At 34.3% G+C, this 26,451-nt stretch overlaps 1 non-coding gene across 1 annotated transcript in view; it reads right to left on the reverse strand.

Annotated features, from left to right (window-relative positions):
* Positions 1 to 3,837: 3,837 nt before the first annotated feature.
* LOC115455558 overlaps positions 3,838 to 26,451 on the reverse strand; it is a 33,573-nt gene continuing 10,959 nt past the window's right edge. Inside the window, exon 2 of the transcript XR_005111964.1 lies at positions 3,838 to 5,708. This is a non-coding gene — a transcript (leucine-rich repeat, immunoglobulin-like domain and transmembrane domain-containing protein 2). The remainder of the gene's footprint in view (positions 5,709 to 26,451) is intronic.

Below are 26,451 nucleotides of genomic sequence, written 5' to 3' on the forward strand. Positions count from 1 at the left end.
GATCTTTAAGTTTACCGGCGATAGTTTTTCAGATGGAATGTTAGATATTTTCATTTTAGTTCAATAAGATGTGTATTTTTCTTCTTCGAGTTAAGTTTTGTTAGTGTGTTATTTTTTATTGCTATATCGCTTAATCGTTTTATTGTATAGTGACTTGTACTGGGAGGTCTTAGACGCGAATCCCAAATTTAGCTATCATTAAGATCAGTTTTTTTTTAATTTGATGTTAATAATTCAAATAAATGGTTATTTTCTTCATTACTATTATAATAATAATTGTTTGAAATCTTATCGTTACGAGATGACATCAAATTATGTTCATTAAGCCCGGAGTTTTTCTGCCTTTGTTCTTCGGATAGTCTTCACAGTAGCTAGTGAAGGTTAGCAGGTTAGCTACGCTAGGGCTCATTTTGTCCTCTCCGATGAGGATCGCGACGCATCATCTTTTTGTATTCCCTTGCATGCCAACTCGACCTGGCTTCTCTAATTTGTTCTGTCCTTTTTATTTATTTTATAGCAAATTTAAAATGACTGTAGTTATAGTTACTTATAAGTAATTTAACTCTAATTGAGCAGTAATAACAGTAATTTTAACTGTGTGTGTTGTAACTTTGTTCACCTAGAATCTAGATGATAAACTAAAATATTTTATTTATATCTTTATAATTATTTAGGACAATCTAAATCCAATATATTTTTTACTTTCCCATCTATTGCAAACGTTTGATCATAAATTATTTGTATTACGATTTTTTATATTTCCTTATTTCTTTCGTAATCAACACTAATTTCTATTTATTTTAGATCAATATATTTTGATTGTTTGCTCACAGTTTATGGTGATCCTGCTCGTATCGCGTTCATTAGTGTGGCAAACAATGTGGTATGAATTAGCTCGGGTATTAAAGCTGAGCAATATTGGTTCGAATATTAAACATTGGTATTAGTATTTGGTATTAATTTCCGCTTCTAATATGGTAATTTTGATGAGAATATAATTACATTACGAATAACTATATGCAGTAATATGTTTATTAATTTAAAAAATAACAGTTTTTTTTAAATATGGTAGGATCCATATTTCTGCTTACAGCATTATTCTTCTGAAGTTAAAATTATCTAAAAGTGTCTCTTTAATGAGTACGTATGCATTTAATACATAACATGTATAAAATGCACACACGTCATTTGTAAGGTATAAATGTAAGTTTGTTTAATTAATAAACACAGTTGTCAGTTGAGACTCGCTGGTTACATTTCTCCCTCAAGCACAATAATACACCACAATATTTTGTTACAATAAAAATGTGTTAATTTTGACAGACAGTGTGAAAATACTTTTGTGTTCTAATTAGAAATATATATTGATTACATAATATAATTAGTTATTATCCGTCTTTGAAAGTTAGATTTTAGAACAGCTATGAAGGTACCTCTTTTGTGCTGTTATTGAATTGTTAGTAAAGTCCATACATGGGGTATTTAGCAATTTTATTTATTTTGTTTTATATAATTTAAGGTATTCTCTTCCAGTCTTAGTAATGTAGGGATAGGGATATTTCTGTTTAATTTCGGTTGAAGTTATTTTTTTTGCAGTTTTCCATCAGACAAAACTTATCTTTATCTAGAAGATCATCAGATTAAATGTGTGCTCTTTATTTAGGTACATCGACTTCATATTTACCTGGACTTACGTTACAGAAGTTTCTAGATTTCCGCTCGCAGGAACAGTATCACCAACTGATGAATAATTTGAGTCAGAATACCACGAAGAAACAAATTTAATTTCTTTATTTGTAAAACATCTTTGTAAAGTCGTTAATTTGTAAAACTTATTACTTTGTACTTGTTCCAAAATCAATAACCAACTGATAGATATTAAAACATTCCCAACAATATTCACAGTTTTAATTAGTGCCGAACCAAATAAATCTTTTGTAAGCAGCGAAAACTATTTGAAACCAATTGAGATTTTATTAATCTCTTGTTGCATGAAAGCAATATAGTACTCATGAAGTTGTAATTTACTGTTATTAAATATCCTAAATATATTCTATTGGACTTTTTAAAATGTTATTTTCTTTCATCTATAATTGAGATCGACAATCGAAAATCAAAATTAATTTATTTTGCTTAAAACATGATAATAATTGTGATGTTTAATAGATTACATGTAGAACATGTTTCATCGTTTCAACGTTAATCAAAATTTGATATACTTATTTATAAGTAGTATTCTACTTATAAATAAGTATATCAAATTTTGATTTCGGTTGTTACGCAAATAATTTTCATTATTTTTAAAGTTGTTATTCTTGATCTATTTTATTAGTCTGTCATGCTATTTATTTATTAAATTAGTTCAGTAAAAAAAGAGACAAGAATAGATTTTATTGTTCAATTAACTGATTGCTAAATAGTTGTTCGCATTAACACTATAATTTATTTTGCCAATGCTATATGCAGGGTAATTTTGATATTGCGTTATTATGTAACTACGTACTTACCTTCTTGAAAATAACACCTTATAATCAGTTACTCGACTCGTAGACGTAAAATAAAAAAAGTGTAAGTTTCGAACAAAATAAATATTATAAAAATAATTTTATATTTTACGCGTCCTAATGCCACTACTGCTACTCTAAGAGAATTCGTCGCAGCGACTACATCATACTTTCAGTCAGAAAACACTCACGCATACGCCAAACTCGCACTTAACTACAAAATGATAAAAATCAGAAAATTAAAACCGGGATTTTGGTGATAAAATATTACATTCATGGTTGTTTTTAGGCACAATGTTAGAAGAGGCAATGACGAGTGGTTTTGTATAATAACGCAATGTCAAAATGACCCCGTATATTCATAGACTTCGAAACTATTTTTTAAATCAAAAAATATTTTATCACAATATATTATTATAAATTAGAGAATCTCATTATCTAGGCTAAAATTTATTTCTTAGAATTCTGAGGTCAATAGTCAGTTCAATGTAACTTTTACTTTAAAAAGTTATTATGAAGATATACTTACCATAGACAGCATTGCATTAAGGAAAATAACACAATAATATATGTTGCACTCATTTATTTTCTGTCAAGCAACATTTTGATCAAAAAATCTTAAAAATACTTATTCACTAGTTAGGACCAAATATTGATTTACATTATTTAACGGAAAAAATAAAACAAATAACAGTATAGCTTCACATATCAAATTATTTCAATAGTATTAAAATGCATTCCCTGCTGTCACATTTGTTACTAGAATTGAAGAAGTTGGCTCTCAGTGAAGTAATAAAAAGCACGTGGGTGTGGAATGAAATTCGGGATGCGATTTCTGCAGTAACAAGTCTGTTTAAGGAAATTTTATATGAAGAAGCATACTAAAATAGTATTGTTTAGGTTTGTAAAGTTATAATAACTATTTATCGGACTATAAGTTATATTACAGTCATCATAAAGTATGGTAAAACATTCCTGTGGTACAATTTTAATAAGAGAGTAGTTAAAGGAAATTACTTTGATGATTCAGCAAATATATTTGCAGCAAATTAATATTAATATGGATCTGTAAAAGAAAATGATTTAATATTTACAAATCGTATACAAACTACTTCAGTCCTATAATCTCGCGTGTAAAACAAAATTCGTTTCACAGAACAAACAAACAAACATAATTTATTATCTCTATCAAAGTGATATGTTAATAGAATTCACATCTTTTGCCATTATAATAAATACTAAAATCATGTTTTTCTATCTAATATCCGTAAAATAAAAAGAAAACATTACCTTGATCTTTAACAGAAATATTATATTAATTGAAAACATTTATCATTCTTCAAACTAATTTCAATCGTAAAAGTATTAAAATTTATTAAACTAAATTACCAGCACTCGGAAAATATCTACGTAGATTCTTACAAAAAATTATCTAACCTTATAAAGCAGTAAATTCTGTAGAAAATGTAGAGAGTGGTACAGTCAATGGGTCTTTCTTATCCGAATTTTTATCTACATTGGCACCGGGAAGAGACCAAGTCGAGCTACCGGCTGCAGTAATTCTAGGTCCCATATTGTCGTACGCCGACTTTAAAAAACAAGTCCTACTACGTCTAGGTAAGGTAGCACCACCTCCCAGCAAGTCTGGGTACTCATCGTTGTGCCCAGCAACTTGAACTGATATAAAATGTTCCCATAAGGTGCTGGTAAAGCGAATTCAGCTGGTGGGGGAGGAAATGTCCCTGGAGGACCTTCTATTGTTATCTGGACAGGCTCTAAGCACCTAGTGTCTTCGCTTTCCAAAGACATAGACCTATCCAGCATTTCAAATCCGTATGATGAGCCCAAATCACCACTGGTTCTATCACAGCTAGCTGCTAAGGATGTATCGAGAAGCTTCTTCTCTTGGTCAGTGAAACTTCTGCTTGGCGGCATTCTTCGACGCGCGTCTTCCAGCAGATGCAGGCGGAAAGAAACCCGCGGCAGTCATAGCAAATAAAGAACCAGCTATCAAGAAGAAAGTAGAATAGTCGGAGCAACTCTAGCAGGCGCTGACCTGGCTTTGGGTAAAAATATTGTTAAGTATGTCGAGGACTCGCCAGCAAAACTCTTCGCACTACATCTCCACTCTCCAGCTAAGTCACTGGTCACGTTATTAATGGTCACGTTGACCCACTGCGCACTTTTGTTAAAGAAATCACTATACTCATCGAAACGACTCACTTGGTGTTTTGGATAATAATATCGCTGCTTGTACTCGTACTGTTGTGCACTTGGATCTGGTGGAACGACCATGTTACCATGGGCGTAGGATCGCCGCGGACGAAACATCCGAAAGAAATGTCTGCTCCTGTCTCAGTTCTGATCACAGTTGGCGCAGACATTGCTGATGGTGGACAAACAAAGTCTTCTCTCTTAATACGCGCCATGATGTCTTATGTCTGTTATCTGGACCATCGCAAAAGACATCTTCATTTCCAAGATTGCTATCCAGAAACCATTCGTGGAATTCTCGTAATCTACAGTCACAGTACCAGGGGTTGTCTGATAATGTTAGCGTTTTCAAAACTGGCAGGTTAAATGTATCTTGGTGGAGATTGGTTAATAAGTTTTGATGTATATTCACTGTTTCTAATGCTCTCAAATTAACGAAAGCGAACGGATGCACCGACCTCAGCTTGCATCTAGATACCTCAAGTTTCTTTAAATATTTTAACGGAGGAAACTGTTCTGAGACGAGATTTGTCAAAGGGTTGTCGTTTAGTATCAAAAGTCTCAAACGATCGGTACCTTTGAACGTATCGGGAGATAGCTGCAACAGTTCGTTCTGAGACAGATCTAATTCTATTAATATTCTAAGTTCCCTGAATGCGTTTGAATGTAATGCTTTCAGACTCGTCGAGCTGAGATTTAGTCGTTGCAAGTTCAATAGTTCGATGCTTGCGAACGCGTCTCCGAGTAATACTCTCAGTGGATTGCCGTGTAAGTCCAAAACCTGAATATCTGATGCTAATTTTGGCAATTGTTTTAATCCAGCCGAGACGCATGACGCGGTCTTCTTTCCCGATGACCACTTGCAATGACATTCCGCGATCTTAGCGCAGTTCAGCCAGTCGCTGCCAGCCAGTGTGATGGTCAAGAGGAAGGCCGACCACCAGGCCCATGGTCGCCAGTCCATCTCATATCAAACTGTTGTTCTGTCACCTGAAACAAAATATCTTTGTTAAACATAATCCTTGTTCGCAGCTGTATGGCTGGTAGAATACGTGTCTAGAATTTTGTCAGTTCATTTTATGCCTTGAAGGATTCGGATACTTTATCCTGTGATACAATATGTGGCATGTTGGTCGTTTCGGTGCTTTTATGGCTAGATGTGTGGTACGTGCGGGTCCGAATCTAATATCAAATCAATAAATAGCTCAGTGCCACAAGGCCGCAGATTAACGGAGCCACCATAACAGATCTCGTGTGTCCATATTTCATGGTTGATAAATGAGGAACATTTATTGCCAAAAAGCAATATCATTATGTTGACTTTTCATTAGGCCGGCAAAGCAAATAGGTTACTTAATGTCATTATGTGATCATCGCTACCTATATACATCCATGTTATCAATGAAATTAGATGCTATAATATCAGATTGCTTAATGGAATGGGAGATTTTTTGATTTGCAAAAAAATTAAAGCGTCTAGTAGATGCTCAATACTTATCTAAAAATACTATACTATTATATGTACTTCATATTAAAACGAATCTCATAACTTTTGTTATTGTGTAGTACAATTCCGAGATAACGGTAACAAAATATTTACTATTATTTCAGTCATAAAATTATAAATTATGAGATGCTAAATAAAAATAATTTTAATAATTTTTGAAAATGGAATTATTTATTAAAAGTCAATACACCTTCGTCACCGATACAATCTGGTTATCATATTATGAATTGACAAATACTAAACAAAAAAGAATTTTCTTAAAAAAATAATGATATTACATATTTAAAAAAGGAATTGTTTACTGAAACGTGAGTAGATAACTATTTCTCTTTACGATCCAATCTTGGCAACCATATTTCACATGAGTCGTCTATCACGAAGTGAAAACGTAGAACGGAGCTCGAAAGCGTCAGAGGGTGAAGGGACGCTTCAACGGACGCAGTAAAGCCTGCGGCGAGTAGACAGTGTGGACACGCTCACAACCTCTCGAACCGACAGACATCTCGTAATGAAAATCAATAACGTTGAATCTGCTACTCAAAGTATAAATTTAAAATGGAATGAGTTGACATGAGGCTATGACATGTAAAATTGAGAAAATTGTATGGATTCATAAAATATTTTTCCTTACAGGTTTTGTCCTTTGGGACAATTTTGCCAACGCTACAAAACTATAATTAATATGAAAATTTTTGACATAACTGTTAAATAATTGTTTGATAATTTTATATACTGATCATTATAATTGATTAAAACAATGGTACAAGAGGTTAAAAAAAATCATTAAAACTTGTCCTAGATTCTGTTTCGAGTGTGATAAAGTAGGGTATATCTGATGAAAAGGTATCATTCGTCTACCACATGAATCTAATTCCAGTTGGTATTCAAAATACCTATGAAGAAGTTCTTCCTGCAAATGTCTTTATAATGTTTTAAATTGACTGTATAATGGAAAATAACAGTTTTTTTTTTTAATATCTGACGCGGCTCAATCACTTTCACTATTCTATGTTAAGCGATTTTATATATTTAGCGCAATTGTCATCTTCTCTTCAAACTTCAAATTGGTAAAATTTTCATACAAGCGTATGACCGATCATAACAAATTGGAATTGGATGCTAAGCGCTGCGAAGTCAAAGAAAAATGTCAAACAACACAAAACTTATCCCTCGTTGTTATAATAATGTCATGCTAATTACTTCTTTAGTAAAAACATAAAAATTATGCACCACATTATTAAAACCCCGCCTACAGTTTCCAAGAATGCAAAGGTCTTTGCCGATCGCACATTTCCATCACTACGAAACTAATGAAGCCCCTCTGTCTAATTATCAGAGTGGATCAGAATCTGGAGTACTTTTGAGATGCATTTCTTTGTACATTTTGATTTGTACGATTTTGCAAGTGAATAATTAACTATAGGGAGTTATGCCTACGTCTTACAAAATATCGAAGAACTCAACAGCGTGGTAGGTAAGGTGTGAAACGAGACGTGGATAATGTTCTCGGTATAAGACAATTTCTTTTGTAAATGATGACTTTGCTTACCTAGACCACCTACAAAATGGAAGGTGAACCAAAAAATATAAAATGCCATGCACGCATGCACGACACGCTGATACTAATTAAAACAGGCGGATTTTTTATTTTATTTTTTATTTTATTTTATTTTATTTTTAATGGGTTCACAAACAATTGTTACACTAATGAAAATACAAAAATACATTTACAAAATACAAAAGTAAATAATTAAACTAAGTGCACAATATAAAAAGCGAACACTTCATGCAAATAAAGAAAAGAGGACGTTTCTGCCCAAAAAAAAAAAAGCAGATTACTACAAGCATAAATAAATAATAATAACTTGTGAACAATGTTCATAACCTAACGTTACAAAAAATAATAATTTTACGTTATATTTAGTATGTATATTAATTGCACTACATAGCTACGTATTTCTAAGGTGTTTTAATTGCCTTTTAAATGTAAGTAGATTTGTGCCAATCAGATCAATCTTACTAGAATGGTTATTGTAGGTATTACATAATCTTGAGATAGGCGAATTTGATCCATATGCAGTTCTACGAAAAGGTGGGCCTAGAAGTTTTATTGGATATCTAGGAAGTTTGTGGGAATTCTGAGATTAATTTTGGCCAGTAAATCTGGGCTGTTTACATAACCATGCAATATTTTAAATAAAAACATAAGTTCCAATAAATCTCGACGCTTTTCTAAAGAGGTAATCCCGAATAATTCTAGCCTTTCAACGTAGCTGACGGTTCCTTTGGCGGCGGGTGTACAATTGGCCAGATAGTTTAAAAGCGTTTCTGGATGCGTTCCAGTCGTAAACTATGGGTTGCATAGTGAGGACGCCACACAATTACACAATACTCAAGCAGGGAACGAACCAGACTTTCATATAGCAAAATTTTAGTTTTAAATTTACGAAATGTTCTTGCAGTTCTCATAACAAAGCCGAGTATCTTAGAGGCTTTATTTATTATGCAATTGATGTAAGGAAGAAATGTCACTTTTTGGTCAAGGATAATACCCAGATCCCGAATCGAATCAACTCTGGTCAATGCTACGTCATGAAAATTGTAATCAAAGGTGTACAAATGTAATTTTCGCGTGAAAGTAATTTGGGAACATTTTTTAATGTTTAATTCCATGTGGTTACAAGCACACCAATCCAAGAACCTGTTTATATCCCTTTGAAGCAACACTGCATCCTGCTGAGATTCCACAACACGTGCAATCTTTAGGTCATCAGCGAAAAGAAAGGGTTGGGTGTTAACAAAGCAATGCGTAACATCATTTATGAAGATATTGAAGAGCAAGGGTCCCAAATGCGAACCCTGTGGTACACCAGAAGTGATATTATACACGTCAGATTTATACCCATTCGCAACAACGTAAAACAGTCTGTCAGTTAAATAGGACTTCAACCATTTTAATAACGAACCACAAATTCCATATACCAACAGCTTTTGTATCAACACACAATGAGAGACTTTGTCGAACGCTTTGGTGAAGTCCATATAGACTACATCAACTTGTTTGTTCGAATCTAATGACTCCATAATGTATTCAATAAATGTCACCAAATTGGTACATGTAGATCTGCCTGAAATAAAGCCATGTTGCCGATTTGAGACATATTTCTTGAAGTACTCCTTTAATTTCGGACATATTATTGCTTCAAATACTTTACCTAGGGTTGGAAGAATAGATATCGGTCTATAGTTACTAACCATGTCTTTTGAATCTGCTTTAGGAATTGGCACAACCTTTGCTATTTTCCACTGGTTGGGAAAAATACCAGTCATAAGCGAGGTATTAAAATTAATTGTAGGGGAGTTGATAGCTCCTTAGCACAATTCACTATAAAATAAGGCGGAACACCATCCGAACCATAACCCTTGGTGACATCCAGTTTTTTAAGAGAATTTAAAACTTCCTTTTTTTCAATGTAAATAGAAGAAAAACAAGCTGAATCGTTTTGAATACTAGCTAAATAAGGAGATGTCGCGACAATATTCATGGATTGTATGACAGGATTGTAGACAGAAGAAAAGTACGCTCCAAACATGTTACATATATCATTGCCGTTACTAGCAACGATATTTCCATTGGACATTTTAGCTGGATATGTACTAGTTCCATGCCTTCTAGCTTTCATATAGGACCAGAAGAACTTGGAATTCTGAGATATTTTGTCTTCTACAAGACTTATATAGGAATTATAACACTGCCTTGCATAACTGTCACAACGTTTGCTACATAATCGAAAAGATATCTTATCCAGAATGTACTTACGTCTATACTTTTCTTTTCACACAACAGTTTACGCAGGCGCTCATTAAACCAAGGCGGCCGCCTATTATACTGATTGCGGTTGTTTTTCGTAATGGGACAAATTGCTTGATTAATCTATTGATTACATCGTAAAAACACTAATCATTTCATTGGGATCTTTAACACTCGCAAATAAGCTATCCCAATTTATATTATTTAATTCATTTTTATGGCCGTATAATTTGCTTTTCTAAAATTTTGTATACTAATAGCCTTCGACTTTAGGTGGTTAATTTTTGTTAAAAACTGTAATTGAATGTCAAGGGGTGGGTGATAGGGGTCCACTCTGCAAAGACTATTAGCGGCCTCAATTACACTACACTGTATAGACTCCACGAAGACTAAATCTAAAACTTTATTATTGATATTTTTAATATAATTACATTGCTTTAAGTTATTTATATGCGCAAAATCAATTAAATCCATATTTATTTTGGATACGAATAAGAAGTTGATCCTGTCGCATTATTAACTAGATTCCAGTCTACGTTACTCATATTGAAGTCGCCAATTAAAACTGTTTGAAAATAACTCCTATCCGCTACTGAGTTAAAACCATTCATAAAATGTTTAAAAGTGGAAGGTAGAACCGGGGGTGGAAGATAAATTGCACAAATAGCTAGTGTAAAATTGGTACTCACTTCTACAGTTACCCATAAATCCTCACATTGACTTTCCCATTCAGTTAGTCTGTTGGCAATAAACTTTTTTGAAATAGCAATTAAAACACCTCCACCATCTTTGGTATTGTTTAATCCGGATGATTCCCTATCTCGTCTAAAACATTATATCTATCATCAAAAAGTTCACTACTAAGGATACTGCTATTTGCCCATGTCTCAGTTAAAACAAGTGCATCATAATCTGAACATGACATATTAGTATAAAAGTCTTGGGTTTTAGAGCGCAGCCCACGAGTGTTTTGATAATACATATTGAACGAAGCGAATTTTAACATGTTCGACCACTGAGAACATTCATAATAACTAACTACCGTTATCTTAATTAATTTTACTTATAGTGTCCATATCTTTAATCAATTTATATTCTGAATCATCTGTTTTTCTGACATAAACCCGTCCTCCTCTCACCCAGACGTGTCGATATCCCTTTTCTTTCGCTCTAATGCGTACCGCAGCATGTAACGCCTTATTAGAAGGACTCAAATGTTCGACTACGTAAACAGGGACCTTTTCTCCATCAAACCCTAGATGATGACTATTTAGTTTATCATTTCGAGATTTAGATCTGTTGAAATTAATGACGGCAGCCAGAAACGTGTCCCGATCTCTCTGTTTATTAAATCTAACTATGATAGATTTTGGACGATTGTTGTTACTTTTCATTTTCATAGTACGAGTACAGCTAGAAATACAGTCCCTGGTGATATCGCAGTTAATGGTTTTTCCCATTTGAGTCACGATGCCAATTAGATCTTCGTTTTTTTTCTGCGGAACACACTGAATTTCAACATTTTTTGCCCGCGAATGCTGTTCCAGAGTATTTAAGCGCAATGAAGTGTCGTTCAAAGCAATAGACACTTTTTTGTTCTCATTTTCTAAAAAAATATTCTTCTGTTTAACCTCCTCATAATCCTTAAGAATAGCATCATATTGGCTACTTACATATGAAAGAGAGGTTTTGAGATCCTTAATTTCATCACGCATAAATTTCAGTTCACTGTTGAGCAATGTTTTCATTGTAGATGAGAATCTCTCCAACAATGATTCGAACTGCATTTGTATTACTTCTTCAATGATAGAGCGCACACCTTCTTCTGATGTTGGGGAACTTGAAGTACTCGGTAAACCTTGTTTCTTACTTGTACGTAAAGTTACATTAGGATTATAGCAAATTGGCGTATCGCCTGCGAGTGGTTTAGTTGTTTTTTTCATCCTTCCCAAGTAAATTGCAATAAAATATATATATATATATATATATAATATATATATATATAAATATATTATGTAGAAGCACCCTTGCGCCACACAAGGAATTGAGTCTAAGCGCTTCTCCTCGCAGCGGTGACGTCAGCCGCACGCATTTACTGCAGCGTAACTTCGTCAACTGTCGGTAGTACAACGATAGCGCGATGACACAGCGCGTCGGGCTCGCCGCCACCACCCGCCAGCACACGGTTCAAAACCCAACGATCACAGTCACCTTCCAAATGTCAGTTTTAACGCGTTGTTCACAAATTTAATTACGTCTCGCTCTAGGACCGCCCAGTAGGTGTGACCGATACGTAAGGACACCTGAAGAGCGACAAGAAATCAAAAATCGGCAAAACGTCCAATCACAGAATTTAGCAAATAGAGTCACTTAACACACGCGACACACGTCCGCTCCACTCCAATGCTTCAATTCCAATTTTTAAAACTTCGGCAATCCCTCACCTAGCACTTCAAATACAAATCACTGCCTTCCAATACATTCAGTTAGACATTAGAAGTAAATCTTATAATGTTCAGTAAATACCCTTATTTCCAATTCTTTCAAACTGTCATAGAATCTTTCCACGCTGCTACTAGTAAAACAAATAAACCAATGGTACATATAACTAAATTCAAATTCAAATTTGTATCTATGATATCGAGTAAATAGGTACATTGGTCTTAAGTAATAATGATAGAGTTCGCCGACATTTGCTTTTGGAATATATAAATATTTAGAAAACGTATGTTTAGACCTAAATATTTTTATATTTAAAACTGAATTGCACACACTGATACTAACAAATTTTAATAAATCATTTATCAAAAACCTGGAGGTGAATCATAAATCAATCCACGTTATAAAGTAATACATCAAATGGTCCAACGAACTGAGCATGAATTATAAACAGTGCTGCTAAATTTAACTCGGGGCTGTGGTTGACCAGAGAGACGTCTCTAATTGGGATCTTTGAGATCGGTCTACACAAACCGTGGGTAGAATTCAAAATACTGTTTTCTATTAACGTATGTTTATTAGTGTTACTAGATATGAAAATTCATATGATAAAGTGACTGCTTCATGGTGTAATTGTATATGCATAATACGATATTAAGTCTTCGTATTAGCCCCGAATCTGTGTTTTTATACTGCGCCTGATAGTAATTGGAGTCAAATAAAATGACGATTGTCGACTGAAGCGAGAAGACCTCTCGGCAGTCGATACAATTATGCCGGCCTGTTGGAACTAGATATACACAGGTTGATTTACTATTTAGTTGTACGAGTAAGGGGTCTGCGGAGTGTCTAAGACCTTAAGTATTTCTTATAGCAGGTCGGCAAAAGAAGGATTGGATCATCTGATGCCAACTTATCGCTCCTTTTAGGTAATGACAAAATAGGAGAACGTTGTTTTGGCTAAATATTTTCTATCCTGCGTATTTTATTAAACTTAATTCTCCATTGACAACCCTATTACAAATAATCGTAAAGAACAACGCGCACGAGCCACAAACAGTATGCAAATTCCACTGTTTCCGCAAACACCGCGTCCACGGCAGCACATAATTTTATTTGCTCCCGTGAATTAGTATTTTGCTGTCGCTCCGCTGACAAACATTACGCCATTATGACAACATGCACGGTCCTTAAACGAAATTAGTTTAGGCCGCTATGTAAAATTTTGACTAAATTCTAAACTGAATAGTGTGATGGAGGTGTAAGCTATCGTGACAAATTTTTTTGCGTTATAAACATTGTTACGTTTGTACTACGTACTAGATCTGGCGTTCCGTACACACATTGTGTTCGACTCAACCGTACTGCAATCCGTACACCTGACTTTAGTATGATTTCAACATTGACAGCGTGTGGTTATGTATGGAGTGGCGCTCCTAATATTACAACTCGAGTTTAAGTGTAAACTTGGATGTGAATAAAAATATTATACAAATAAGTTAAATTATTTGTTGTTCAAGTGAATAAATAGGTTATAATAGTGATGTTTTGGTAGTCATTTTAGTTCAGATTTTGAACACATAGTTTATATGGAAGTGTCTATAGAATATACGTCAATGGTTATAAATTACTAATATATTAAAAAAAATTATCAAAATAAGAATGATATTAGGTGTTACTTTTGTTTTGTCAGGATATTTAAAAAAATATGTCCATCAGTTTATTTACTTTTTATACTTATTAAGGTCATGTCTATAACAAGTTCTAGTGTTATTGGGGCACAGCTCCTATTTAGTTATAATATAGGAGTTATAATGTATTGTGCTATATTCCTTCCTTTAGCAGCGATAGCATAGTTGAATATCCGCAAGTTTAAATCCCAAGAGCTCCTCTGACTTTTTTTAAATTGATGTGTGTATTCTTTTTGTGAATTATCGCTTGCTTTAGGTGAAGGAAAACATCGTGAAGAAACCTGCATACCTAAGAAGTTCTTTATAGGAATATTGATAGTGTGTTAAGTTTACCAATACGCACTAGGCCAGTGTGGTGGACTAAGATCTAATCCCTCTCAGTAGTAGAGGAGGCTCGGGCCCAGCAGTGTGACAGTATAAAATACAGACCTGATATTATATTCATACCTTTGTTAATACTGAAATACAATATTCGACGTTCACATATTTCATTACGTCCACATAATTAACGAACATAATTATGCTTTCACAGCTCGGTTATTTACAATAATAAGTAATGTTTTTACGTGATTGTTTTTTAAATATTGTTCTCTGCGCTCATTGTTCAATTAAGGGTAAATTTGATTGTTAGTAGTGGTTCTGGGAACGACATACAAAATGATGTCATATATTAAATCCAGACAATTTGAAACTTCGTATACGATGAGGAATTTTTGTTTTTCTTTGAATGACGAGACGAGCATGCCCTACGCCTGATGGGAAGCGATACGACCGCTCATGAACAGTAGAAGCACCATCCAACACCTTGCATTACAAAGTATTGTTCGGTATTCCACCGCGCTAGCCATCCTGAGACATGAGATGTTAAGTCTTATTATATCCAGTAGTTAACAATAGCTACAATGTCCTTCAAACCGGAACACAACAATGACTACACACTGCTGCTTGGCAGCAGAAATAGATATTGCGGTGGTACCTACCCAGGCGGACACCCAAATATAAGAGAGCCTACGACAGTAAAGTAATTTTTAGACAGTAATAAATTTTTCACATGTTAATAATTAACAATTATTGGCGTTTGACCTTTACTTCCCCTATTTTTAGGTTTGAATATTAAATAACATTTAAGTCTTTACCAATCCTCTTTAGGCTGTGTTATCCCATTTCACCTTGCCCTACTTACCCATCGTCAGGTAACGAAGTTGGAGAGCGTTTGAACTACTAAAACATTTTATTGTCAGCTAAGGCAATAAACAAATGTACAAAAACAATTCTGAATATACGTACCGATTCCTAAAAATATACTCTACAGATACCAATGAAAATTATTGATTTCAACATACAATTTATTCACGACATTTTGTAATCATCATTGTTGTTATTTCTTTTGCATTGTGTTATAATATATTTTATGTATTTTGCAGTTTACTGTAATTACAGAGACACTCCAGGCATTGTAATATGTGAAAATAATGTATTCTGTATTGTAAACTCAATATGTGACTGCCTCGGTGGCGTAGTTGTATTGCATGTCCGGTACAATAGCGCTCTGACGTCCTGGGTTCGAATCCCGGGTCGGGCAAAGTGATATTTGGGTTTTTCTGTTCAGTATCAGCCCGGAGTCTGGAGTTTGTGCCCGATATGGCGATAGGCTCGCCCCCTATCACATCATGGGACGGAACATACTTGGCGAAAAGTGGGTGCCCTAGTTGTGCCTCTGCATACCCCTTCGGGGATAAATGCGTGATGTTATGTATGTATGTAAACTCAATATGTAACTGGTGGTAGGATATATTTTATATCCGCCCGGATGGCGACCAACGTACACAAGGGGTTGAAACTATAGTGGCCCACGTAAGTGTGTCGCGTTGCGGGATCAGCCTGTGTACATCCCGTACTAACTGGCCTGCATAATTGTATCGATCGCCGAGAGGTAACCATTTCTCGTTAGTCTACATTCTATTGGATCCCACTCCACTTACCATCAGGTGCGGTGGGTGACTGCCGTGTGCGCATAAATAGAAAATATTTTATACAATACAAATATCTGTGCAAATATGTAAATAAAAACATGCATTGGAAAGATTACATTGCTTGGGTTTTAATAATTTCTTATTACTCTGTACATAAAGTAAAATTAGTTTTTTGTTCGTAATGGTTTTTGAAGTCGTTATTTAACCTTTCTGACATGCACGCTAATTTAACTAAAGCTTTGTAATTCTGCACGTCTGTCTACACATTAAGATTTCATTTATTTATCTCTCGTCTTTCTATAGCATATAAAACAAGAGAAAATAGAATTTACTTCGAATCATAAAAAGCATTTAAAACATTATTATTGGCGTCATAAAATAGTTCGTAATCGCACACGACTTTAATAAGTAAATAAATCGCACACGACTTTCATAAAAGTCGAGCGTTGCTAATCAAAATAAGATATAATTGGAGGTGTCGACGGGTAATCGGATAGACTGGCCATTAATTCACCCCCTAATGGCATTAGCTGCTAGAGAGTCTGGCGTGTTTTCGGACTAGTTTATTAAGATTTTATTGCGGTTCCCAGGTTTTAGTAAGTAAAATCTAGATTAGTTGGTGTACGCAAATCATGTATTACAAATTATTATAAAAAGGACCTGTAAATTATGTCAGAGGAATTATGGGTAATTTACCTTACTTAATATTGTATATGAGGGTAAAAAAAAAAGAAAAAGGAGATTGATTGAGTCTGACAATATGGTTATATGAGAATTCCAAATTTAAAATATAATATTTATTTAAAAAATGTTTAGACATGTAGAATTTATGTCGCAACTAGCGTTATTTCTCGTGGGATTTCCCTGAGGCATGAAGGCACCATCTTGGAAGTGAATTTAAATTATCAATTTTTTCTGTCTTAAAATTGTTATACTACGAAAGCCAGCACTGCTGACTGATCAAACCGGTGTTTCACAGTTCAAAGAGCCAGCAGTAACAGCTTAAATTCCATGAAGGAAATCATAAAGAAACACAGAAGCCAGTAATGAAAAAGATCAAAACGTTTCTCAATAGATGGCGCTGTACAATTTTTAACTATATACGGTTATCACGGGCGTGTTCTGGCTGAAACAATATTAATGTGTTGTGGACTCTTGGCCTGGGGCCAGATGTTCAGTGCATCGGCAGTATGATTTAATTTCCAGCGAATTTAGCAAAGTGGGTACGACGTCGGCTTCGTTTAATAGCCCGGCCTACCTCCGAGCAACATTAGTTATATATTGTGCCTGCGGAATTGCTGCGGCCTAATTCTCACCGAGTAGACATTTTGGTGTGACTTATATCGTTTTAATATACTTGATGTTATGTAATCGACTTATGTTTTAGAGGAGTATTTTCTTTGTTCTCAGTAAAAGAATAACAATTGGTCAGTCATTCACAACATCGCTGTATTACTCGTGTTGTTATACTTAGTATTTGCAAAAATTAATATCTATACATGATACTGCTAGGAATTGAATGCAGTTTCCACCGATGTATTGTTAGAAGTCTTAAAATATAGATTCCATTTTATCACGAGAAAATATAAAGCGGAACCTTTATACCGAAAAACTTTCTAACGGGCTGGAACTGCGTGCAAACGTTAGTATTAGACAAAAATGTCAATTATATAAAAAAGACGGCCCCGATGCAACTGAAATGAAACGTTATTCGGATGAAGGGGAATTTTAGTAAAAGTGTAGCCAGTTTCATGGTTAGTATACTTCAACTCCAAAATGAATGAGTGCTAATAAATCGCACACGAAATATGTTTTGCCTTTCGTCCGCGTGCAGGAGTTTTCCGGGATTAAAGTCCCGCTTTATATTTTCCCGGGATAGAATGTAGTCTATAACCTTTTCAGGGTCTTAAACTGTCTACCTATCAAAAAATCATCAAACTCCGTTCAGTAGATTTTGAGAAAATCGATAACATACAGACCGCTTTTTGTGGACTTTGTTTTATAAAATGTTTCGATGTGATAGACTTGAGCTGTTAAACGATTTATAACCGAACGTTTATGTTTCTGCAAAAATCTTAATTATTTGCGGTATTCTAAAGTTCATTTTGGCATAACTACGTCTGAGATTTAGTTTAGTCAAATATAGAGTTCATATTTCAGAAATTCCGAGTCTAGTATATTCTATATTTCATATACTCTTACAGCTTATTTCGCTTAGAAGTGAGGGTCGCTAGGGATGCGTTTGGTATATTTGCGATGGAAAAAGACAGTCCTTTGAATCCGGCTGGAATTGAAATTAAACATTGTATGTTATTATTATTTAAGAAAGTCTAAGTTGATACGTTAGCATAATGATTTGTTATGTAGCCGCGAATATTTTACATTAAAATTGTTACGGGTTACCACGAAAACAAATAAGTACATGCCCAAGTATAAACTTTATTGAGTTACTTCTTATCTAATAATATATTAAACTATAATTACGAACTAGGTGTAAAACTAAGTACCTACATATATCGCTAAGTTAGGAAGCCAGGAGAGTTTTTATTTTCTCGACAACAGAACTCTGCCAAAACCAAGGCCCGGACAGTTGGGTGTCTCAGTGGTAATCATCAAACGATGGACCTCACTTAGAGAGGCATGTCTTGACGTGATAGGGGAAGCTTAGCGCCATATCGGGCACAAATTTTAAAATCTGGGCTGAAGTAGGAAAATGTATCACTTTGCCCGACCCGGAGAACGAACCCGAGACGCACTGCATTTGTAACGCAACTACGCCACCGAGACAGACATTCAAACTTCATTGCAAGTTGGATAAAATCTGACAAATACTTCTGAAATGTTCGTCAAACTAAAAAGATAGTTTTGTTACACTGGATAGCATTTTCGGGGCTCAAATTTGTGTAAAAAGTTTCTCTCCATTTGCAGAAATATGACGAATGTTGGATATATTTGTAATTTATGCCAACATAGTTTCTTTCACATACCATGTATGGGTATGTTTTCTTTACATTATGTAAATAAATGAACCACTTTTTTAAGCGACCAGATGAAGCACACTCCTACGTATTTAAGCTTTCGAAGCTTCGAACGTAAGACTCTGGCATGAACTTTTGAAATTGAGAAAACGACACTAATAATAGAAAAAAAAGTATTTAATATATTGAAAGAAAGTTTTATTATAACGCATTATCTAGTTAAACAAAAATTTTACTTAAATATTGTACTTTAATAAGGTTTATTTAAAAAACGAACAATATAAAACCCACACGTATAGTCCCTCACTTAATTTTTAATGTTCGTAGTTCAGCCGTTTACACAGATTAAAAAGTGGCCAAGAAACGAGTGAATTTTTCCGTCCGCCCCTAATGAACCCATTTGCACTCAACGGGTGTTTCACAGCTATTTGTACTGTAAATACGCTATTGGGAGTTTGTAAGCTCCCGAGAGGTTTGATTAAACAAACACGTACTCGGCAGTAAGTATACATCGTGTTATAGAATGCGATGCAATCGGTTATCACTTTCGCTGTGGCAGGTTGTTGCTTGGGCCTTTGCTCGCGTCATGAATGTTATAATCAATAATAAAGTTTGCGTTGGGTTTGAATAGTATACTTATATATTTATATTGCATTGAATAACGAGACGAACTCTCCGTTTGTCTGATGGTAAGCGATAGCACCGCCCATTGTAGAAACACCATCCAACACCTTGAATTACAAAGTATTGTTTGGTATCCCACTGCGCTCGCCATCTTGAGACATGAGATGATAAATCTTATTATGTCCAGTAGTTTTCACGTATGTTCTTCATTATTTAACGGATATTAACTCATAAAGTAAATTTGGTTTCTGCCAATTCGATATAGGTTTTGACAGGTTCGAAATAAATCATCTTTCTCTTCCAATAACTTAATTCAAGACTATCACCTAGACACTTAGCGTCCATATAAGTTTGATATAAATTGGTCGTTCAGAAGTCGAAATTTTACCGCCGAGTTAATTGTAACATTTAAAGAATGTTGTAGCTGTGGCATAGTTTGCCTGCATACGTGTTCCCTTCTTGCTGTAACCTGGGGTCATTCAAGCGGAGCGTAGAGAAGCAATAATGCAGGCCGACATGACTGTACCGACCGTCCGGGGATGCTTGTATCATTTGTCGGTCGGCACTTTCTATGGTTTCGCTTAACACCCCTCAGCTTCGATAAAAAAAATAATGATACATTTTATTTTCTGCACCATTAAGTATGTGAATTTTGACCTTGTCAAATCTCACTCCTCCGTGCGTACAATACGTTTAAAACGGAGTACAAAGTTTTTATTCACGTATATGTTTTTTGTGGTATCCAAGGCTTAAGGGAATATTCATTGTGTATCCTCGAGACAGCATGCTTGTTTGAACGTGTTATACCAAATTTCTTGCCCGTTCTACTGTGTTGGGAACACCTTTCCGAACTGTTGGTAGAGAAAAAATTTACGGACTCTAAACAATGTCTAGATTCCGTAGAAGGTGTTTTTGAACCAGATTATCAGTGTATGCGTCTAAAGAATAAGTAACCAAACGGCTAAATTGTGGTGTTATTGCATCTACGATTTAGAGATCCTATATGTCAAGCAACTATCGCTTGCTTTGCCGTACATTGGCATTGCCAAAACAAAAAAAATACACATAAAAAATTGTATTACACGTCACTGCAAATTATATAAAGTCGATGTCTTAAGTTATAGCTTTAAATCGCGTCCGAATTAAAAACCCTCCATTTCGCAACATAGATTTGTAACTTTACGCGACGTTCAAGCAGTAAGTTGAGCCAAGTTTGGCATTCGGGCCGAAATCTACGCGCATATTCCTAACTTAGTCGGAGCAAACAATGCTAAGTTGGGAATAACACACAAATATTTGTATTGAGAGGGTTAACATTATTGTTTGTCGTACAACCTAAGTGCTTAAGCCGTACACTCACGCCGTGTGTTCAAGTGTAGGCAGAGACGCAACTGGTGACCCAACACTCACATATATATATATTATAAAACAAAGTCTTCAAAAGCTGTCTGCATGTGATCGATTTTTTCAAAATCTTCTGAACGGGTTTTTTACCGTTTTTATTAAAAAATAGTGCAGTTCTTGAGAAAAGTTTAGGTTAATAGTACTGAAATAACGATTACTGTTGAAGTGGTCGTGTGGTTGCAAAAAATCTCGTGGGTCGAGATTTACACGGGAAAACTTTGTGACACACTGATTTCAATGCAGGCGAAACCGCGGATACAGCTAGTAATAATATAATTTATTTATTAATTTGTTAAGATATGAAATAATTATAGCTATAGAAACCTAAATAGCACTAAGATGTTTGAATGAAATCCAACAAACTTCTTCACTTATAGATATATAATATTGAAAGATGAGCTCTGAAATGCTGCAGTTCATGAGACAATTTGCAATACCAAAACTCTCAAAATAAATACTACAAAAAATGAAGTATTAAATGGAAAAAATATACCTCTAGAAATACACCATAAACTTTAAGTCTTCATATCCTTGTATGGAGAATAATCCTCATATAATACGATAATTTCAACATCAAGTAAAGCATGGTTATTAGAATCCAAAGATAAAACAGTATACCTAGTTACTTACAGACCAGACATCAGCACCTAATTTGTGCTTTAAAGTTATTACCAATTCGTAATAAGTCATTGTCTTATTTGCAATGTCCGTGTGATAAGATGCCACAGCATCCTTAGATATTACTATATAAATAACATATTTACAGAATATATGCTAATATGAGCACGAAAAACGTGCAAGTCATGGAAAAAAATGTTTTTATATTGTTTTGCTATTTGACGGTAGATTAAGTAACCATTGCATGAGCGCTAAATTTCTGTATAAAAATCTTCACAACGTCCGCTCTATATAATCTTGGAGCTCTATGTTAGAATCCATAATTGAGGCGACTAGTTTCAAAACCGGCAATCTGACGTTTAAAAAATGTTAGTAAATAAAAAAATATCCTATTTTCTTTGTATTATCCTTGTCATTAAAAAACTAATTTATATAGCATCTTAGATAAGTAATAGATCTAGTAAACCCTATTTTAACATTATTGATTCTGTAAAAGTCACAAAATCAGTTTTAATTTTACAGATTGCCTACCTTCATACCAAATTTTACAGAATGCTGTTTTTGAAACTAGTCGATTAAATTGTCACACATCTAAAAACTTGCAATCAATCAATCTACAATCTGCCAGTTCGTAAGCCAATTACGCTGCAAACAAATTAGGCGACAAATTAATAATCATAAATTCGGCTTTAAGGCTTCAACTCTGGGATAAATTTTGGCTTTTGACTTTAAAAAAGAAGGCGTTTCTCAATGCGATAGAATTCTTCATTTAAATTGGTTTGAAAAGCTCATTCGTTCGATTTCATTTGAGTAATTCGTAGATTGAGCTCATTAAGCCCACATAAAGGCTATCATCTATTTGTTTGTTTAATTATACTTTAAGCAAATAAATTATTATCGCTATTTATTGCTAAAAATGTCATATTAGCCCCGTCCGTCTGGTGGGCACGGGCCTCCTCTACTACTGAGATGGATTAGGCCTTAGTCTACCACGCTAGCCTAGTGCGTATTCACATACCCTCAAAGTTCCTAGAGAGACCTTCTTAGGTATGCAGCTTTCCTCACGATGTTTTTTTTTCACCGTTAAAGCAAGCGATAATTCACAAAAAATATACGCATAATATTAGAAAATTCAGAGGTGTTTGCCCTTGGGTTTTGAACCTGCGGACATCCGGCAGTCCGTTCCACTCCCAACTAGGTTATCGCCGCTTGCTAAGTTATAATTAAAAATTAAATATTACCTTGCAAAATGTAAATGTACCCTTTACAAAATTAGTTTCAGAAAATTCTATATAATATTAGTATCATTTAATAGAATATTGTAGTCAAATATTTTTTTTATGCAAACTTGAATTGTCAAGAGACAAGCGCAGCGCGTTACAGAACTTTGTAATTCAAAGTTATGTACGATGTTAAGATGCTTCCGAGTAAAATAACGCGCTAACAGTGTTTTTAGATGCTAATATTTATTTATATAGAAAAAATTAAACATATTTTACAATTATGGTATCTTTACTTTGGTTGTTTAACTTTTGTTTAATGTGGATATTGTTTCATTAATTACGTAATGAAAATGCTACTAAAATTATTAAATGCACGCATCGCTCGTACTAAAATTATTGATGATAGACTTGCCTATCACATCATAGGACGGAACACTTAGTCTATAGTAGGAGGCTTGATTGCAGATCTGCCTACCCTTCGTGGATAAAGGCGTGATGGTGCAGACACACGGAAAAACTGAAGATAACTTATTATTCACACAAAATGTAAAGTTTATTACATTTTATTACGTAACCAAGCCACCAACGTAACTTGCATATAGCCATTATATTCTCTAAAATGAATTCTCCCTCGGGATAAATATAATCAGACCGCTCGCGGCTAACAATAGCTACAACATAAACAAATTTTGACGCCTGTGTTCCCAAAAGACAGCCAGACATGTAACTGGTAGAGTTTGACGAGTTTATTTTGTCACAAAATAGGTGATCCTATGTTATCAGAAGAACAGAGTTATACAATTTAAATAAAACTATTTTTCGAAAAAATAATTAAAAAATAAAAAGCACGAAAAATTTGAAATGTATTAATACATATCCAATTAAGTATCGAATTATTTTCTTGGTGTAAGTTGTAAATACTTTATCGTATTGTGTATTACCTAATGGTGTTACGAAATAAAAACATTTATTGCGGTTTTTTATAATATAATTGTCTTCCGAAGAAATCCCGTCCACCATGAAGGCTGCAAAGTTTTCGAAACGTCAGGAGAAAATTATAATATAAAGAACCGCGGTAAAGTCCGTAATATAGTTTTATTTCAATGTCTATCTTTCGCGTAAACATAAGAAATCATTATAGTCTTTTTATACGGTAATGGGAAAATGTTCCCATTGTAGTTGATAGTAAGTGGAGTGGAGTGTAATAGAATGTCAACTGATGACAGATGATTACCCCTCGACAGTCGACACAATTATGCCGGCATGTCGGAGCCGGATATAAACAAGCTGATCCCGAAATGCGACATACATGAGTGAGTCACTATGGTAGATTTAACACCTCGGTTACGGTGGTTGCTATCCTGGCGGGTAAAACATATCCTAGATTCTAAAACATTATTTTCACACATTACAATGTCTAGAGTGTGTCTCTAATTACATTATACTACAGCCTGTATAAATTATGATATAATACAATACGAAAGAAATTAGAACAATGATAAATACAAAATGTTCTGAATAAATTGTATGTTGAAATTATAGACAATTTTCATTTGTATCTTAGAGTATATTTTTTGGAATCGGTATATTAAGCATTGTTATCGTATTTGTTTATTACTGTGGCTGAAAATTATATATTTTAAGTACAGTATAATCCATTTATTATGTTTTTGCCTATATTAACCAATCGACTATTATGACGTAATTACACAATGAAGTTTGGTTTTCACATAAAATTCTTTGTAAAAACTAGCAAGTAATGGATTCAAACTGTTTCATTAATGTGTTCATTCCTCATCATACGACATATTAAATATCTTACACAGATTTTAATTAAAACAATTTCAGCTGATTCAAACCGAACTTCTACATTATACGTTTCAATGATATACTATATCCGATTTGTTTCGCCGGTAGCCCCGGCACAGCGCCAAGAGGTCTCATATCGCTCCCGCGGGATAAGTTACGTTTTCCGGGAACGAAGGATATTTCACTATTAATATGTAGGATTATGAATTATGATCTAAGATCTGATATGGCTGAACGGCTATTGCTTTTGAAATGTAACAGCCTAGTTAATTTTGTAGTAGCTGATATGTAAAAATATCTTGCAGCTTTTCAAATTTGATATTTATTTGTAGTTTATCAGGGATTAAGTATTTATATGTATTTTCATATAAACACTCACACCTTCATCTAAAAGGGGTAGGTAGAGACCATTGAATGCTACATGCCATGACTTAGCCACACTTCTTTTGCCCCTCCTACATTTATAGTTCTCATCATCAAAAAAACAAATATTTCGTACTGAAATTGGTGCGCCAGAATATGGCGGGGCGGTACATCATATTTCAGATATAATATCGGCAAAATGTGAAGCAGTAATTTTATAAAAAGCTCTCATATTTTTTTCATACGTGAATAGCCTAATAATCAATTTCGATAAGTATAATTCCATAACAAAGATCAAACACACAAAGCTGCAAGAAAAACCTAGTACGTAAGGACTTCAATGCTAACATCCATACGCACAACAAATAGATTTCAATCACAATTCTATTCACTCATCTGAACCAAATTATAAGAAACTCAAAGGGTTCTCATTCTTTGGAATAACCCGAACGAATTTCGCCTTTTGATCTCGGGTATATTGTAATTTATATTTTATATACAAGGAGATTAGTTGGAAACGTATGTTTGCTTACGTAAATACGAAAATGTGGAAATTTTACTATTTTATATAATCGTTTGATGTAAACCTATTGCTCAAAGTAGCAAAATTATTCAGAAATTATAATTAACCGAATTTGTGGAAATTTTACTATTTTATATAATTGTTTGATGATAAACCCACTGCTTAAAGTAGTAAGATTATTGAGTAATTTTAATTAACTAGCGGGCCCAGTAGATAATTAATTTGCCTTAAAAGGAGGTAAATTCCTAGAACTAGAGAACATTCAACATCAATCGGTGGTAGGTCTCTCATATGTGAGAGTCCGCCTGGGTAGGTACTACCGCATTGCCTATTTCTACCGCCAAGCAGCTGTGTGTAGTCAATTTTGTGTTATAGGACATTTGTAACCAGTGTAACTACTGGATATAATGAGACTTAACATCTCATGTCTCAGGATGTCGAGCGCAGTGGAATACCGAACAATACTTTGTAATTCAAGGTGTTGGATGGTGTTTCTACTATGGGCAGTCGTATCGCTTACCACCAGGCAAACGGCAACTTTATCTCGACATTCAAAATAATAAAAAAAAATTCCATCGGGTCGAATTGTAAATCTTAATGATCTAGGGGCCCATTTGAAACACCCATAAAAAGTCATCAAAATCACTCTAATAGTTTAGGGGGAGTTCAGTGATACACACGTATAGAACATTTTTTTATGATATAAATCTATACTATTATATAAAGCTGAAGAGTTTGTTTGTTTGTTTGTTTGTTTGAACGCGCTAATC

Source organism: Manduca sexta, chromosome 7 (assembly GCF_014839805.1).
Source record: "Manduca sexta isolate Smith_Timp_Sample1 chromosome 7, JHU_Msex_v1.0, whole genome shotgun sequence".
Taxonomy (NCBI): domain Eukaryota; kingdom Metazoa; phylum Arthropoda; class Insecta; order Lepidoptera; family Sphingidae; genus Manduca; species Manduca sexta.